This window comes from Rhinopithecus roxellana, chromosome 14 (assembly GCF_007565055.1).
Source record: "Rhinopithecus roxellana isolate Shanxi Qingling chromosome 14, ASM756505v1, whole genome shotgun sequence".
NCBI lineage: Eukaryota > Metazoa > Chordata > Mammalia > Primates > Cercopithecidae > Rhinopithecus > Rhinopithecus roxellana.
This window is the reverse complement of record NC_044562.1, coordinates 14,645,673-14,659,530: the sequence shown is the minus strand read 5'-3', so window position 1 is coordinate 14,659,530 and position 13,858 is coordinate 14,645,673.

Below are 13,858 nucleotides of genomic sequence, written 5' to 3'. Positions count from 1 at the left end.
TGAGACAAAACACATGTCCTTTAATTATAAAATCAATCTTGGTTAAAAAAGTGTCAGCATTCTTATGCATTGATGGATTGATTTTTTAAAGGACCAAAGCTATACAATCCAAGACTCCACAACAGGAGAAGAAATTAACGCTAAGACATAACAAAAAGTAGAATTTCTCATATATGGATCCCTGCAGCTACAGGTAAGTCCGATGTTTTAGAAAAAGTAAAGACAGTGAGCAGTTTAGCATGGAAATTGTTTGGTAATTACATCCAAGGTCCCACAGTCATTTACCTATAGATGAAGTGGTGCAGCTGCGATGTGGAACTCCAGCATCCTGCTAACATTTGCTCTGCTTGCCTCTGAACATCTCCCTTCCTTTTCTTGTCAAGTATTAGATACTATTCCAGTTCTGTTGGTGACCACATTCATGATTCATTAAGAGCCTAGCATGAGCCAGTGATTCTCCTGAGCACTTCAGAGGCCATCACTAAGGCCAAGTCCCTGTCCTTCGGCCTATTGACCCCCACTCCTAGACTGTTTTATATCTCAGAGATTGGTTAAAGGAACTCAGAGTGCATTTTATGCACCAATTAGGTTTCCAGAATGGAACCACTGCCCAAATAGTCCTAGGTTATAGGAAAATTTAAGCCTGGAGGAAAGCAGTTGATGTCTTATAAGTCAGAGTTAATGGAAATGTCCAGGGCAGTGGAGGCACAAATCAGAAAGGGAAGCGAAGTAGACAGTCTTGCTTATCTAATGCTTGGGGAGAAATAAGACTCAGCTCACAAGATCTCACAAATACTGCTGTCTATTAAAACATGACGGGGGTAACTACAGATAAAGTTCAGCTGGTGTGAGAGCAGAGGCACTGGCAGTTTTCTCCATATGAGGAAAAGATGAGAACATCAACCAGTGTGCCCTCCAGCAGGTCACAAAGCCTCTGGCCAGGCCTCGGCCAAGAGTGCCTGAGCCTGCAGATGTCTGCAGCCCAGTTAAATGGACGAACGTCCCTTATTTCATGCAACAGAACCCAAGAAGCCCATACTATGAGTTATTTGAAGTGTTGTAAGTTATAAAGGAGGGATTCCTTTGCCCAGCCTCTGTCTCTATCAGTCACCACCCAGATCAAATACCGCTTTAGTGGATCAAATCGACACTTCCTAGGTACTCTAAACCCCTTCACTCTTTGATTCTTGTGAACTGCAAAAGTCACTTGAATTCAAAGTGTACACTAGCCACATTAGCTAATCCAACGTGCAGTGATTTAAGGTAACTCCATTCACTCAGGTCCCTGCCTAGATCCCCACACAGCTGTTTTTTAAATAGCTTTATAGTGAATGTATTTCACATGCCATACAATTCACCTATTTAAAGTATATAATCCAATGATTTTTCAGCATATTTACAGAGATGTGCAACCATCACCACAGTCAAAGTTTAAAACATTTTCATCACCTCACCCCATAGTACCACTCAACAACCACCAGAGCGTACTTTCCTTAGCTCTAAAGTTGTCTATCCTGGACATTTCACATAATGGAATAATACAATAGGTAACTTTTTGTGTCTGGCTTCTTTCATGTAGCATAACATTTTCAATGTGTATCCAACTGTCACATGGATCAGTATTTCATCACTTTAATAGCCAAATAATATTTCATTGTATAAACATACCATGTTTTCAAAATCTGTTCATTACTGGACATTTGGATTGTTTCCAGCTTGTGGCAATTACTCATAACTCATTACAATTTGTGTAAAAGTTTTTGTATGGACATATGTTTTTACTTTTATTGGAGGAGAGTTCTCTGGGAGTGGAATTGCTAGCTCATATAGAAATGATATTTAATTTTTTGAGGCATTGCCAACAGCTTGCGAAAATGGCTACACGACTTCATGTTTCCAGCAGCAATGAGAGTTTTGCTTTATCCACATCTTTCCCAATAGTGGTAATTATCTGACCTTTTGATTCCAGCCACATTGGAGTGTGAGTGGAGCCACAGTGAGTGTGAAGTGGTATTCCTTTGTGGGTTTTATTTGTACTTCCCTGATGACTAATAATGTCAAACATCTTTTCCTGCATTTATTTGCCATTTGTTTCTTCTTGGGACAGATCTTTATTTAGATCTTTTGCATGTTTTTAAGTTGACTTATCTTTTGATCAACCAGTTGTATGAGTTTTTCACATATTCTAGGTATGTTTTTTTTATCAAATATGAGATTTTGCAATTTTTAAAAATTCTGTGTGTTGTGATTTATCTTCCATGATAATATCCTTTACAACACAAAGTTTATAATTTGATGATGTTCAATTTATATTTTTGTTTCTTCTGCTTTTGTATTTATATCTAAGGATTCATTGCCCAATGAAGGTCATGTTGATTAACCCTCATAATTTTTTCAAATAGTTGTATAGCTTTAGCTCTAATATTTTGTTCTTTAATCCATTTGAGCTAATTTTTATATAATACAAAGTAAAAGTCCAATTTCACTCATTTGTATATGGCTACTCAGTTGTTTCAGGAGCATTGGTTGAGAAAAATATTATTTTCCTAAATGAATATTCCTGGCATTTTTGTCAAAATAAGTTGTAAAAGTTTATTTCTAGGTTCTTAGTTTTATTCATTGCTTTATATGTCTGTGTTTTTGCCAGCGTCATGCTGTTTCGATTAACATAGCACATTTTTCTTTATCCATTCATCGGTTGATGAGTACTTAAGTTTGTTTCACATCTTTGCAGTTGTGAATAGTGCTGTGATAAACATACATGTACAATTGCCTTTTGATATAATGACTTACTTTCCTTTGGGTAAATAGCCAGTAGTGGGATTACTAGATCACATAGCAGAGATAGTTTGGGTTGAGAAATCTTCATACTTTTTTCCACAAAGGCTGTACTAATTTATCCTCCCAACATCAGTGTATAACCATCCTCTTTTGACTACACCCATGCCACATCTGTTGTTTTTGACTTTTTAATAATGCCCATTCTGGTTGGAGTAAGGTGGTATCTCATTGGGGATTTAATTTGCATTTCCTGGATGATTAGTGATGTTGAACATCTTTTCCTGTTTGCTGGCCATTTGGATATCTTCTTTGGAGTGCTTTCCTGTCATGTAATTTGTCCACATTCTAATAGGATTTTTTTTTTTCTTGCTGTTTTGTTTGAGTTCCTTGGAGATTCTTGCAGTTCCTTGCAGGTATAAGTCTTTTGTCAGATGCATAGTTTCCAAACGTATTTTTCCCATTCTGTAAGCTGTCTGTTTACTCTAATGATTATTTATTTTGCTGTGCAGAAGCTTTTTAGTTTAAATACGTTAGAGTGAGAGAAAGGGATCCAATTTCATTCTTTTACATATGGCTATCCAGTTTTCCCAGGATCATTTTTTGAATATGGTTTCCTTCCTTCAATTTAAGTTTTTGTATGTTTTGCCAAAAATCAGTTGGTTTTAAATATTTGGCTTTATTTCTGGGTTCTCTATTCTGTTCCATTGGTCTACATACCTACTTTTATACAAGTACCATGCTGTTTTGGTTACAATAGTCTTGTATTATACTTTGAAGCTGGGTAATGTGATGCCTCTAGATTTGTTTTGTTAAGTGTTGCTTTATTTGGGCTCTTTTTGATTTCATATGAATTGTAGAATTTTTTTTCTAATTCTTTGAAAAATGGCATTGGTATTTCAATAAGAATTGCATTGAATCTACAGATTGCTTTGGGCAATATGGTCATTTTCATGATACTGATTCTTCCAACCCATAAACATGGGACATATTTTCATATGTTTGTGTTATTTCTGATTTATTTCAGCAATGTTTTGTACTTCTCTTTGTAGAGTACAAAGAGAAGTTTCTACCCTTGGTTAAGTATAGTTTTAGATATATATATATATATATATATATATATATATATTTTTTTTTTTTTTTTTTTTTTTTTTTTTGCAGTTGTTGTGAAAGGAGTAAAGTTTTGATTTTATTCCCAGCTGGGTCAATGTAGGTGTATATCACATCTTGATCAGTGATACTGATTTTTGTACATTGATTTTGTAACCTGAGACTTTATTGAATTGATATATCAAACCTAGGAGTCTTTCAGAGGAGTTTATTGTTTTCTAGTTATACAATCATATCACTGGCAAACAGAGATAGTTTTACTTTCTCTTTCCTCATTTAGATGCCCTTTATATCTTTCTCTTGCCTGATCACTCTTGCTAGGACTTTCAGTAGCATGTTGAATAGAAGTGGCGAAAGTTGGCATCATTGTCTTGTTACAGTTCTTAGAAGAAATGCTTTTAGCTTTTCCTCATTTCTTATGATGTTGGTGGTGGATTTGTCATATATGACCTTTATTATTTTTAGGTATGTTCCTTCTATGCCTAGTTGTAAGACAATGAGGTTTTCCAGTGTCTTAAGATAGAATGTCAGATAATTGATTTGAGATCTTTCATCTTTTTTACTATAGGCATTTTAAGCTATAAATTTTCCCCTGAAGGCTATTTAACTGCATCTCCTAAGTTTAGAAAGGTTGGGTCATCATTTTTATTTACCTCAAGGTGATTTCTTTTTTTTTTTTTTTTACCCATAGTTATTTAGGAGGCTGTTTTACAATTTTCACATATCTGTGAGTTTTCAAATTTTTTCTTGTCTTGGATCAGATACTATAGACTCTTCATGTTCTTATAGAATTTTAGTAGATTTTTTTGAATAGGCATTTGTTTCATTTTCTGTGTACTCTCAGGACCATTTGCAGAGACTATAAGTAGGCATTTTTTGATGATTTTCATCAGTTTGGCTGAAGAACAGGTCAGAGGATCTCTTTATGCTGTCATTCTAGCAATCAATTGCCACAACTATTTTTTTATATCAAATTTTACTCAAGGAAACATAATAAACTTTAATGTAATATTCTTACATTTATAGAATTACAGAGATTGAGAAGAGATTTGAAATAACCAATCTCAATGGCCTGTTTTTGAGAGGAGAAATTCGAAGAGTGCTGCCATGTGATTATCAAATTTTACTCAAGGAAACATAATAAACTTTAATGTAATATTCTTACATTTATAGAATTACAGAGATTGAGAAGAGATTTGAAATAACCAATCTCAATGGCCTGTTTTTGAGAGGAGAAATTTGAAGAGTGCTGCCATGTGATGTCCCCATAGACATCACGGTAGAGTAGGCTTGGAGTGGCTGACTACAGATTTCAGTCTAGATCGCTTTCTATTAACCAGGTTTCACTAAAGATAGGCTTTGGGCCAAGACTGACCACTCTAGTTGTTTGCATGGTGGCTATTTCTTTTCTCATGAGTAGTTAATAGTAATTAAGATAGTAACCTTATTACATGCTGTTTACAGAAATAGTTTGCCTAGCTCAACATTAAATCAATTCCTGAATCTCATCTTCGAGGGACTATTCTCTAGGACTACTGCTATTACCAATTTCTCTATCAAGCAAGGTCTAGTAAGGGGATAGTCTGACTAAACAAAGTGGAGAAGTTGGGATTATTTAACTTCAGAAGCCTGGAGTAAGGGTCCTGCACCACTGCAGCTCAGCTTTCTAAAAATGGGCTAGGTTGGGGCTGATGTCTTCAAAAAGTCACATGTACATAAGACCTGAGATAACAGGGACTGGTCTCTGAGGGGGTACAATTACATTAGTTCTACAAATGTTGGAAAAACTGCAAATTGAATTGAACCACTACTTAAGTTATGGAGAGGCCCCAATGTGAAGAGGCAAGGATAGTGTGATCCTCTCAGGAAGATTTAGAAGCAGGCTATCTCCACATCCTTTATTAGCGGAGCCAAACAGGAAACCACTGGCAAAAGAGAAATGTAGTATTGAGTCTCAGCTGCAACATCACTCAACGGAGAATAAAAGTGCCGGTTTGAAGGTGAGAGATAAGAGCTTCACCACTGGCACACATTTTTTTATTAAATAGACCAAAACTTGGAGAGGGATACAAGCAAAAGAAAAAGGAGCAATTTAAAGGAGGAAATAATATGTGCAGAAGTGTCACAATAAACAGAACACACATATTTCAAAGTCATAATAATTAAAGAAATGAAATTAAAGCACATATGGAATGAAGCGTAACCACTGGGAAAAACAAAGTGTGTCTTTCAGGAGGGAAGAAGATGTCGGGCAGAGGGACTGATTAAAACCTGCAATGATTCAAACATGGGCAAGCTGTAAAATTAGTTCTCTCATAATTCAGTCTCTTAAATACCAAATGCTGGGAAAACTGAGTATCTACATGCAAAAAAAGTAACACTGAATCCTTCTCTCTCACCATACACTAAAATAAACTCAAAATGAGTTAAAGAATTAAACATAAGACCTGAAACTATAAAACTGCTAAAGGAAATATCAGAAAAAAAAAAACACACAACAATGGTCTGGGCAATTATATCTTTTATTTGACCTCAAAACCACAGACAATGAAAGCAAACATAGATAATGGGAACACATCAAAATAAAAAGCTTCTTCACATCAAAGGAAACAATTAAGAGTAAAAATGAAACCTACAGATGGAGGAAAAAGCTTTGCAAGTCACACCTATGATGAAGGATTAGTATCCAAGATATATAAAGAACTAATACAACTCTACACAGAGAAAATAATTCGATTAAGAAGGAAGGGACCTGAGTAGACATTTCTCAAAAGAAGACATACTAGTGGCTAAGAGATACATGAAAAAATGCTCAACATCTCTAACAATTAGAAAGATGTAAATTAAAACCACAGTGTGATAACCTTACAACTGCTAGAATGGCTAATATCAAAAGTCAAAAGATATCAAGTGTTTGTAAAGATGTGGAGAAAAGGGAACCCATGTACCCTGTTGGTGCTAAGGAAAATTAGTACAGCCATTTTGGAAGACAGTAGGAAGGTTCCTCTAAAAATTAAAAACAGACCTACCATATGATCCAGCAATCCCATATCTGAGTTTGTACCTGAAGTATTTGAAACCACTATGTCAAAGAAATATTTGCACTCCCATGTTTATTGCAGCAGTAGATACAACAGTCAAGTTATGGAATCGATGTAAGTGTGCATCAGCAATGAATAAGTAAAAAAAATATTACACACATACACAAGAGAATATTATTTGGCCTTAAGAAAGGAAGAAATTCTGTCATTTGCAACAACATGGATGAAACTGGAGAATATTATGTTAAGTGAAATAAGACAAACACAGAAAGACAAACACTGCATGTTTTCACTTATATGTGGAATCTAAATCAACTGAATTCGTAGAAACAGAGACTAGAATGGTGGTTGCCAGAGGCTGCAGATAGAAAGAATGGGGAGATGATAATTAAAGGCTACAAAGCCTCAGTTAGACAGGAGGAATAAGTTTGTCTTTTTAGAATATTTGCACAACATAGTGAAAGCATATAGCTAATACTTGAGTTCTGTACATTTCAATATTACTAAGAATAAACTTATCATCACAAAAATTATAAAGTATTTGAGGTGATGGATATGTTAATTAGCTTCACTTAATATTTTCACGTTGTATGCACAAATTACAACATCAGTTTTCATTGTATATATTTATTTTTATTATATTGTATATATTTAATAAATAGTTAATATCCCCCTATAATTTATCAGTCATATGATAATGTGATTTTGTAGATTTTGGGGGTTTTTGTAGCTAATGTGAATAGCATAAGAATACCACAGGATTTATAACCAATCAGAAGACATAATAATTGATCATCATTGCATATATTTGTATATGATAAATATACAAATTTTTATATTTGTATATTTGTGTATTTTATAATAGTATATATTTTATGATATTATATATTTGTATATTTACAATATTATATATATAATATCATGATATCAGGTACTGTTTTAGTTTAAAATACAAGACAATAGTGCCAACTATACCCAGGATTACCCTCACAGAGAGTTCATGAGTGATATTGCAGAGCAGCTATAAAGCATCCCTGCAGACATGCTACTCATCCTGGGGATATTTATGTAACACTATGAGTTGCAGAGGGTAAAAAGATATGGAGTAATTTCCAAACAATGCAGTAAAGACACACTATTTCAACAATATTATTATTATTTTGGCCACTGGCAATATTAGCATAATCTTGTGTTTGTATTGAACTCTGTGCCCTTTAAAGCAATCCTATTTCCATTGCTTCCTTTATTCTTTGGCTTAATCATATATGTTGAGCAAGGAAGACCATTTATCTGGTTACAAGATATTTTTCAGAATTTTCTTTGTCCCAGTGTCAAAGATGCAGATATAATTCACATTATATCTGTCCTTATAAAGTTTACAGTTTGTTGGTAAAATCTGATGATTATTGTCCAACGAGTCAAGGGCTTGGACAAAAGTATGGAGGATTCCGTGACTCAGAGCACGCCAAGGAGAATTTGTAGAGACGAGCTTGCTAACGCCAAAGGGGGTTAGGCAGCTAATAAAAGAGAAAGAAGAGGAGGGGTCTGGAAAAAAGACGGTAAGTCTCAGATAGCATGGCAAATTCACAATTTCTCCCAGGTCTGGAGTAGGGTCATAGCAAGGGGAGAACTGTGAACAAGAAGGAACCTTTTGCCACTCTTGAGAAACTTTATGTTTGAGAAAGAGGACACTGAATACTTTTATCCATAAATTTGCATACTAAGATTAGTATTTTAGAAAGACAAAAATGCAAATATCAAGAAAAAGTATATATTAGAGAAAGGAAAATGCAGATGAACACGTGGAGAAAGTGACCACCTCTGTAAGTTTAAAACTACCAAATGATAGTATATAGATTTTTCCAACTTGAACATGGAAGTACAATTTTTAAACAGACATGGAAATGATGCATGCTAACTTCAGAAGCAACCTATCTATGGAAAAGATGAGAGGAAAATTGCAATTGAGAGTTTGGGAGAGGACTTCAAGTGCATATTTCTTTAAAATAAAAATCTGAATTGTGTATGACAAAATAAAAATCTGTATCATAGCTGCCTGCTATTATTTCTAGTAATCATATGTTTGAAATCATTTGCCATTTTTTGGTTGTTGTTGTTTGTCTTATAGAAGTCACAGAAAGTGGGTTGAGCTTAGAGCTGGAACAGTGAAATTTAAAGTAGAACAATCAAGTAGGAGGCAATTATAGGGATCATTCCTTTTTGACAGAAGAGAAAAATGAAGACAACATGAGGTGAGAGTGATTATTCCCACAGTTACTGTTGCAATAACTCCTGTCTTCCAAATCCTAATCAATTGCTCTATTATTTACTGATTCAACTCTGGACAGTCACACTTTCTACGCAAATGCCCATCTCTCCCATTCACCCCCGATTTGTGTTTCTATCAGAACAATTTATAGACTTTATGCCTGGCCCAGGACCAATGCACAGGAAGAGTTTATTTATAATACAGTAACATTGTAGAAACAATAATATCGATATTCACTCATCCTGTTGCCAGGAAACTTTGAAGGATAGCAATTTTGATTGCTAAGGGAAAAGCGAAGAATCATCTACTCAACTCTTTGTCTACCTCCAGAGACTCCTAAATGATGTTGCTGATTTCGTTCATTAAACGTGTACTAAAGAGACCAATTCCCTCAGTCCAATCAAATAACTCTGCTACTCTGTCTTGTGTACTTGAATAGTGGAGACAGCAGTCACAACTCCGACAAGCTAGTTAGTCAGTGTGCCTCCTACTTGAAGAATGTTGGAGGGATAATGTAAGGTGTGGCCCATGGTTATTCAGAGGCTCACTCGAAAAAGGAATTTTGAGTGCCCTTGTGAAAGGGTTAGTGTGCTGTGCAAATGCCACTTGGGTGCTCATATATGGTGTTTGGTTTTATAGTGTTATGCCATGATGGATGTCTGCCCTTGTCTCTACCTAGCTCCTCATAGATCTTTGGAGAATATTGGTAGCTCATTTCTGCAAAACTTAACTTGAAAATATTCCCCTTTAATTGAGGGAGAATAATACCTAATAAGTATCAAGGCAGCCATGCCACTTGGAATCAAAATTACATGAGGCTCACAATTGTCCTCTTTCCATAGCCAACATATATCTGTGGCTAAAGAAGAAAGGCTTCAAGTGTAGGTACAATCACAGATCCTTCTAGAACCTCCTATTGACAACATCATCTATGGCAAAGAAATACTTGCTTAACATCCATAGCCTGTTTTCGACTTACCTACTTCTACACAAGATTCAGTGTATGTATATATACATACATATATATATATATATGGCTATATATATGTATATATAGCCAGTAACTTTCAAACACATGCTATGCCCTATGCTAGGTACTGCTGATACATCATGAACACACTCACTATATTCCTTTCTCAGGGAGTTCGTTCAAACCATATTCTGAATGGGAAAAATTTAGCTTGGAATCACCTGTTTTCAATCATGTTCACTTCACTAGGGAAGAAAGGCACTCCAGGAAATGGCAAGTATGTTGCCTCATTATGGGGAACTTCTGCATACCTAATCAAGTGACATCAAGGCCAAGAGAAAGGTTGGCCTCAGGTGTCCAGAGCCTGCAAGAGCAGCACGAGTTGTTTCTGGTAGTCAATACTTCTGGGAAATGTACAGCACTGTTACAGATGTTTACATTACTCAACTGCCCAGACGTGCTTCAGCAGACATGGATAGCCCCTGGAGCGCTAGGTATCTCAGATTTGAAGAGAACATTATGGCTGCTGTATGTATTAGTGAGGGTTATTTAGATACATAGAACCAATAGATATATATTATATTATAAATACAGACACACATATATGTCTTTATATAGATACATATATGTGTTTTATAAATCTAGCAAATGTATATAATACACAAAATATTATTGTAAGAAATCGACTCATATGATTATGGAGAATGCAAAGTCCCAAGATCTGCAGAATGCATTGGCAAACCGAAGACCCAGGAGAGAGGTGATGTAGTTCTAAGCCAAGGGCCGACAGGCAGGAAGAATTCTCTTTTATTCACTGGATTGTGAGTCTTTTTGTTCTATTCTGTCCTTCAACTGATTGGATAAGCTCTTCCCACATAAGGAAGAGCAGTCTGCTCTACTCAGACTCATATAAATTTACCAATTTATAGGTTTATTTCATCTTAAAAACACCCTTATAGACACACTAAGAATAATGTTTGACCAAATAACTGGAAACCCATGGCCCACTCAAGCTGATACATAAAAATAACCATTACACCTACTTAAATTTTACTAATAACTATATTTTAAAAACTATTATGTCACTTGGCACAATAGATACTTATTAGGTGCTTATTAAATATCTCAATTTGAAAGAACGATTTCATTTATGACCCAGTTCTGTTGCTATCTTACAATGCCTGCAAGTAACAGTAATGTTCTAGCTTTCAGTTATTTTCTTAAGACAGTGAGGATGATAACAATAGTTCCATTCTTTATAATTTTAAGGTGATTATAGATTCACATGCAGTCATAATAAATTATATAGGAAATAATTCATTAAAAAGCATGTACTTTTTACCCAGTCTTACGGGCAGAATTATGTCTCTCCAAATTTCATTTGTTGAAGTACTGACCTCCACACTTCAGAATGTGAATGTATTTGGAGAGAGAGCCTTTTACTAGGCAATTAAGGTGATGAATCATAGGGTTGGCCACAATCCAGTCTGACTCATGTCCTTACAGAGGAGATAAAGACACAGATGCAGAGAAAAGACAAAGACAGAAGAGAGAGAAGGAGAAGGTCATCATCTGAAAGACATGGAGAGAAGCCTCAGATGAAACCAAACTTGCTGACACCTTGATCCTGGCATTGTAGTCTACAGAACCATGAGAAAATAAATATCAGTTAAGTCACCCAGTTTGGTATTTTGTTATGGCAGCCCTAGCAAACTAACATACCTGGTATCTCCCAATGTTTGGTATCTCCCCAAATTTGGTATCTTCCAAAACTACAGTAAAATAACACAACCAGGATATTGACACTGATACCATCAAGACACAGAACAGTTTCATTACCCCCAGGTTGATTCCTTTTATCTTTTTATCATGACATCCTCCTACAACATTAGCATACATATTACATAATATTTTGTCTCACTATTTAATTTTCTTTGGAGTGATTCTAAATGATATTTTAATTTTGGTTTTCACATGTTCATTGCATTTCTATATACTAACAATGAACATATATACTAATGATACAAATAATTAATTAATAAGATTATAACAACTGACCTTGCTAAACTCACTAGCTCTAGAGTTTTCAGTTTTTGATGTCAAACTCCTTTAGATTTTTGTATGAACAATTGCATTATTTGTACATAGGGGCAGTTTTACTTACTTCTAGTTGTATTTTTTTACATCTATCTTGTCTTACTGCAGTGGCTAAAACTTCCATATTTTGTGACTGTTCACATATTTCAATCATGTTCTCATGTTTGTAAGAGTATGTCCTTGCCTTGGTCTCAAGCTAGGACACCATCTTGGCTAAGAGAGAGATATATATATATATCTGAGATGGTTTCAGATATATACGTGTGTATATATATGTGTATATATGTGTGTATATATATACATATACATATATATCTCAGAGATATATATATATATATATATATCTGAGATGGTTTCCTAGATTGAGACCAAGGCAAGGATATACTGTAAAAAAAATATATATATATATTTTTTTTTTTTTTTCAGGAGCTTTACATTTCTTTTTCCTTTTTTAACTTTTATTTTAGGCTAAAATTTCCGTATTTTGTTGAAAAAAAGTGGTGAGAGTGTATTCAAGCTTTCACCATTAAGTATAATGTTAACTGTAGGGCTTTTTGTGTAAATGCTTTTTATCAAGTTGAAGTTCCCTTTTATGCCAGTTTGCTGAGAGTTTTCAAATGACTGAGTGTTGGATTTTGTGAAGTGCTTTTGCATTAATTAATATCATCATATGATTTCTCTTCTTTAGCCTGTTCATGTAGCAAGTGGCATTGGTTGGTGTTTGAATGTTAACCCAGCCTAGCATAACAAGAATAAATCCCAATTGTTCATGGTGTATAAATCTTTTTACACTCTGCTGGATTGCATTTGCTAATATATTGCTGAGAATTTCCGCATCTGTGAAAAAGATTGACTTGTAATGATTGTTTATTATTTTTGTTTTTTCTTGGGGGATGGAATTGTCTTTGTCTGATTCTGGAATCAAGAGCCTTATGAAATGTGTTGAGAAGTATGCCTTCCTCTTCTATTTCTGAAAGCGATTGTATGAAACTGGTACTAATTCTTCTTTAAATTTTTAGTAAAATTATTCTGGGAAACCATCTTGGCCAAAATGTTTCTTTTCGGGAGCTTTAAATTTCCTTCTTTTTTAACTTTTATTTTAGGTTTAGGGGTACAGGTAAACAGACAACCTGCAAAATGGGAGAAAATATTTGCAAACTATGCATCTCAAAAAGGTCTAATATCCAGCATCTATAAGGAACTTAAACACATTTACAAGAGAAAACCAACCCCATTAAAAAGTGGGCAAAGGACGTGAACAGACACTTCTCAAAAGAAAACACACCTGCAGTCAACAAACATACGGGAAAAAGCTCAACATCACTAACCATTAGATAAATGCAAATCAAAATCACAATGAGATACCATCTTGTACCAGTCAGAATGGCTATTATTAAAAAGGAGCTTTAAATTTCAAATCAATTTCTTAGATGTGTATAAGACCAATCAGGTTTTCTACTGCATTTTGTTTTGAGTTTTATTAATTTATGGTTTTTGAGGAATTGGTTCATTTATTCTAAATTGTATTTATGAACATGAAGTTGTTCATAATATTCTGTTGTTATCCTTCTACTGGTTGTAGGAGCTATAATA